The sequence below is a fragment of the Echeneis naucrates genome, chromosome 15 (assembly GCF_900963305.1).
Source record: "Echeneis naucrates chromosome 15, fEcheNa1.1, whole genome shotgun sequence".
In the NCBI taxonomy this organism is placed as follows: Eukaryota; Metazoa; Chordata; class Actinopteri; order Carangiformes; family Echeneidae; genus Echeneis; species Echeneis naucrates.
The window spans coordinates 4,215,776-4,221,775 of NC_042525.1; the positions used below are offsets into that span (position 1 = coordinate 4,215,776).

The window sequence follows — 6,000 nt, forward strand, 5'->3', positions numbered from 1 at the left end:
TGTGGCCTCAGCCCCATTGCAACACATTATTCAAATTCGTTCCCTCTCTCTCACACCGAGCTGAGGGCAATTATTTGAATATCCGCGGGAGTGCAGCTGAGTGCCGCCGCTCATCTTCAACAGCAAAGATGGTGAAATTGCCTCACTCTGCCCGATCAAGGTTGTAGGCAATAAAACACAATAATTTATGACACAGTTTGATATTTCAGGGAAGTCATTGATGCCCTCCTGTCAGAACTTGGCAAGGACGACTCAGAATTCACCGAATGCAATTGCAAGTCTGCTTCGATGAAATAGGAAAAAAAAAAAAAAAAAGAAATCTTATAGCACTAATTGGACACTTGGCTGGCTGCACATGCTGTAAAATGGATTTTCCCCTGAATCAACAGAAATAACCCTCAGAAATTCATGGAAATTCGAGCCCTCGGCCAGCTGATTATTTTCAAGGCTTCTGTACATTTGAAGAAGTTAACACATGCTCAGAAACAAAATTTAAAAAAAAGAAAAAGAAAAAAATTGTACCGCCCGAGGAGAAAGGCTCAGCCTGATATCACAAAGTTATTGAAGTTGTCCCACTTCTGGCGGGGAGCTGATGCAGTGTCCTCATTTCTTGTGCAGTGAAGCTCTTCTCTGTCACACACCTACATCATGATGTAAGTGTTGTTTGCACCACAACAACACATCCATTTGTACCATTCACAGATTCTATTACAGCACCTCACCGAGAAGACTATAAGTCACACTGAATTACACACCTACTCCTGCATGAAAATTTACAAATACTGTATGCTGTAATTATGACTAACAACCAAGAAGACTGCCGAAGTCTGCTCCTTTTGAGATTTGGCCTTGCCGTCCAATACCTCCCCATTTTCATGAAAAGGGGAAGAATTTGTATTTTAGTTATTTTATTCAACATTTTTCCAACTTCTACTAACAGCCAAATCTAAAGCCTCATTTATTTGAACTTTTGCCATTTTTGTTTTTAATTTAAAAATGGTATATCTCATTGTTATGGCAACAATTGCAGCACTTTATCATTCAGCAGACAGCAACATGAGGAAGACCACTTGTTGATCTTGGCTTCTAACTAATAGTTAGTTTGTTGTTTATCTTAAAAGTTGCAGGCTTTAGGAAAAGAAAAGCAACACAATGAGCATAAACAAAACCCCAAAACACGTTAAACACACAACAATTCATCCCTCCAAACAACACTTTCTGCATCAAGCACTTGGAATTCATGGGTTTTCATAAAAATGTCCATTAGTGCTGCTTTTAAAAACTGTTGTGCTTGAAGTAAAATGTGCGATAAACACAATCATGAAATAGAACAGAAAGACTTGTGACGTCAAACATTTAGTAACGCTTTAACAGAGTGCGACAACGAGGTCATGTGGCAGAAATGTTGTTAAAACCTGTCGCAGTGTGAAATGGTGTCACAAGTGTTTTCATGCTGCCTTTTGCTACCGCACCAGTCGGACATATCGCTACGTGTTGTGGTTAAAATGTCAAGCAGAGCACAGTAAGTGACATACCATCTGACTGTTGAGTCTCTTTTCATTCAGCTCCCTTTTATGTGTGTGTGTGTGTGAGAGAGAGAGAGAGAGAGAGAGAGAGAGAGAGAGAGAGAGAGAGAGAGAGAGAGAGAGAGAGAGAGAGAGAGAGAGAGAGAGAGAGAGAGAGAGAGAGAGAGAGAGAGAGAGAGAGAGACAGGGAGAGTGTCTCCAGTAGCCCATCTGCCTCAGACAGTCTTTGGCTGGATCCACTTCCTGTCACTGATACCATTAAAGCAAAAAGCTGATTCCAACACTAAAAACAGGACAAGGGCAGGTAGGAGCCCGTTCGCCGGCTTTCCCCACAGTTTTTATGCCCCTTTGGGCGTGCCTTTTAACTGATGAAAACCACTGTGATGCAACCACGTCTCTATTCATGACAGCACACGGTGGGAGGGTTTAGCTGCGAACGCCTGCGGCCTCGTAAATAAATCATCTAAACTCGCTGAAGAGAAAAGCTCCAACAATCAAAGATTTTTCTTCCCCGACGGGCGACTCACCGTTCAAAGGGGGGGAGGAGAGAGAGAGAGAGAGAGAAAAGAGAGAGAGGCCCAGATTCGCCGCTGCTCAGGCATCAATTTCAGCAGCATGGAAAGCTGGTTGACAATAGAGCTAATTGATGAGGATTATCTAGCAGAAAAGGAGGAAGCCTCGTGACATGACTCATCACGGCCATCTGTGTAAAGTGTACTGTATTTTTCACAACCATGCCTTCGAGAGCAGAATAACTTCCTCTTTGGCACAAAGCCCCAACAAACATCATCCTACCCTGACTGGCTCTGCTGCTGTGTGGATGATACTTTCACTTGCACCTGTGCTTCAAACCGCCCTCAATGTCTGACTTAGTTATTGTTGAGGGAAAGCAACTACACCCACTGAATGCGATATATTGAGGGAAATGTGAGTCATAGCAAGCATCAAAACACTTCCTTCAACCCTGAGACCTGAAGTCATACAAACTCACTCACTCTCACTCTATCTGTCACACACACACTGTGAAATTCCCAACGAAGACGACTGGGCTGGTGACATTTCTTCATTATCAGCTAAATCCAGGCACAAAAGGCACAATGGAAGATTGCCAGAAGTCCCCTTTATTTTTATTTACTTTTTTTAAGAAAGTGTCTCAGTTTTACTATTAAAACTTCAGAAGTGCACAATCGTCTCAGAGCAGAAGAAGAGAGAAGCTAGACATCAACCCACAGGGCAGCATTGAGTGCTGCCTTCTTTTAGACGGATTAATGAGAGCGGATCGAACGTAGTGTGCGGTGAGGTTTAAATCTAAATCACATTTTTGTCTAAGTGAGACATACATGCTCAGATATGTTTTCATGCTGGGCTGTACATTTGAACTCCATCATGATGCATTACCACAAACTAGTAACGTCTGTGTCACTGCGGTTAGATCATACGTCTTGTGAGAGTGATACATCTCGGTTTCAGAATCATACAATAATCACCCCTTTAGACTTGCGTTTGATGAATATGCCCTGGCCTCAGAGCAAGACATGTAGTGACACAGCTGGCTCTCCCCAGAAAAGGGGAAATTACAGTGTTCGGTGGGTGATTTTTTGACCCAGTCAAAGTGAAATTTACCCTTTAACTTCAAAGCTACCTTACAGGAAATACTGGAGGAGGACTCAATCAGTCTCAGCACTTACAAACAAAAATACACACAGGCATTTATCTGTCTATCTGAATAAGGAAGAGTGATGAAATAAGAAACAACGCTGCACTGGCACACACACACACACACACACACACACACACACACACACACACACACACACACACACACACATATATATATATATACACACCCCCTCCCCCAAGCTGGTTCCCATCTGACTCATGGGGGATTACTTGTCTGATTACTTTGATCTGCTCGTTGGTGCCAAAGCTATTTTCTCCACCCAGCGAGCAGCGTGCAGGCTGCATTAGCTCACAGGCAAGGAGACACACATTCAGGTTAGAATTGCATCTGCCCACTGACACCCAGACTGTACCGACTAAACTCACACTGCAAGGTTTACAGCAAACAACAGGAGGAGGAGGAGTTGATTCAGGGCCAATTTCAGTTAGGATTGCTACGAACGGCATCTGGTTTTTCAAGGATGTTGCAAAACAGCAATGAATAACAGTCACTTCTAACCACAAACTGTTTGCGCCTGATGCAACAGGATCCCTCACATGATCTGTACACGCATGTACGAGAGGAGGGTCAAGGAGCTGATACAGAGAGTCGGTGTGGATAATGCAACTGTGCCTGCAGAGCATGTGCCAAGAAAAAAGAGGAAAGTCTGCTGACACTTAGACACTTATCTGTTTGAAGAAGTAGATAAAAAAAAAAAAAAAAGACGGCAGCGCATGAACTGCTTTTGAATTATTTCCTTTTCCCTCGCAGCCAAAGCAAAGAAATTTGATGACACCTTTCTTTTTAATGGCACATGAATCAACATGGGGCATGCAGAGCTTCATGTCAAGCCCTGATGTGGCTGAGGGCCATCTCAGCCATGCCTCAACTGGTCCGCTGTCTGCTCTGCTGCCAGGTGAATTGCTCCAGCTGGGCGCTGTGGAACTCTGGTTATGTGACTCAGTTTTTCCTCCCCCAGAAATAATCGTCTTTCACTTTCTTTTTGGCTATAATGTCTCTCTGCAACCCCAACATCACCGCCATCCATCCAACCATCCATCCGTCTCAGTCTCCCTCTCAGAGACTCGGAGGAGCCGGCGCTATCAGCCAGTGTCATTTCAAGAGAGCCATCATCAAAGGCAGCTGCCTGGTTTCTATGGAAACAGCCCACTACAGGGGAGGTTGATCGGAGGAGGCATGTGCAAGAATGCTGCGGGTTACTATGGAGACTGGAGCGACAGCTTACATAAGTATTCACGGTGTGCATCCGTTGCACCACCGCGCATTCCACCATATAATTAATGCTCAGAGTGTTTGCTCGCTGCTGTCGAAAATTACAACAATGTCATTTCAAGTGGCAGGCGGACTCGTTGGCCGCACCGCCGCAGTCAAGGTCAGGCTAATTTCCCCACCAATTAAGCCCTGCTCGTGTGTGGAACAGCTGTCAACTGCCATCTTCAAGGTGACATCAAATTATTCTTTTTGTTTTTTTTTTTTTTCCTTTTGGTGGCATCAAAAAGTCACTCATGAACACTTAACCAGCAATCTCAGATGTGTTTGCTTTTAAACCAAAATAAATAAATACTGTACAGAAGAACCCCCGCTACTCCTTTACGGCTTCATGCTAAATGAAATGAAATGTTATCGGAGAGCACGAACCATCAAAAAGGTTTGGACAGGAAAGGAAATAGGATGCAAAGGCGGAAGTCGATGTGTTTTATTAGCCCTGAGCTATTCTGCCAATAACTAATGGATTCTCTCTGAAGAGAAACACTACAGTCAAATTGCCTTGAGTGTCTGGACTCCAAATGAAAGGAGACAAATGATGTCCATCCTATCTGGACTGGGCATAATGCATTTTCTCCATCTCTGATTTATGCACCCATCACATCATATATTCTGCCATCTCTACAGAGCAGCAGCCTTTTAAGTCCTCTCTGCAATTAGGCTCTGTATATGCTTGGCTTTCATGTCTGGTGTGTGTAGCTAACTGATGTTCTGCTGCGACTGATGTGACGGAGCCACAAACCGGTTGCTTCATTTCGACGCCGAGGGATGGCAACTCAAAAAGAAAATAGCTTGTTTCCTTGCAAGAAGAATAAAATTAAGCCTTATGCTAATTGGTCCCGTGTGCACCGTTGTTTATAGCGTATATTTGAAATGTAATTATGTCGACTTAAAGTAGCTTGTGTGTGATGAATTTAATATTCAGTTTCAGCTTGCAGGTATCACCCAGATATCTTGCACTCAAAAAACAATTCTGTCACTATTCTCATGTTAAATCTCACCTTTTACCGACTTCCTCTGACTCCCATAGTCGTGGTCGCCACAACACGTCAAAGGTTGTTGTGTGAGGCAGCACTCAGTCACTGTGGGCTGACACATTAACTACCACACCAGGATGTCCTCTTTGTTCCTGGCAATGCTTCAATCGGACTGTATGATGAGTAACCTGTTAATAAAACACAACAGTATTTTTTAAAGACTGGCAGATATGGACTGGTCTCATGGAAATTATTATGAAGTGCTGGAGCTTGTCTCTGTTTCTTTGTTATGACTTCCAGCTGACATTTTTCCATCATAACCACATCCAGGATCTTCAGTGGCTCGAGTTAAAACCAAAGATATTTTGTACACGTGTCCACGACCTCCGCCCCACATAATAATCTGGTCATACCCATTTAATATCTGAGAGAAGATTACTGTTGTTTTTGAGGCATCAGCATAACCTAGCAAAGCACGTAGCCACCTCTGGGAAAAGCTTTAACCTAGGTGACTCGAATAACTATTGCTTGCGACTACAATACCAGCGAC

The 6,000-nt window shown here is 43.5% G+C and overlaps 1 long non-coding RNA gene across 1 annotated transcript in view; it reads right to left on the minus strand.

The window, feature by feature from the left end:
• LOC115055317 (uncharacterized) overlaps positions 1–5,603 on the minus strand; it is a 42,170-nt gene extending 36,567 nt beyond the window's left edge. Inside the window, exon 1 of the long non-coding RNA XR_003841676.1 lies at positions 5,475–5,603. This is a non-coding gene — a long non-coding RNA (uncharacterized LOC115055317). The remainder of the gene's footprint in view (positions 1–5,474) is intronic.
• Positions 5,604–6,000: the final 397 nt, after the last annotated feature.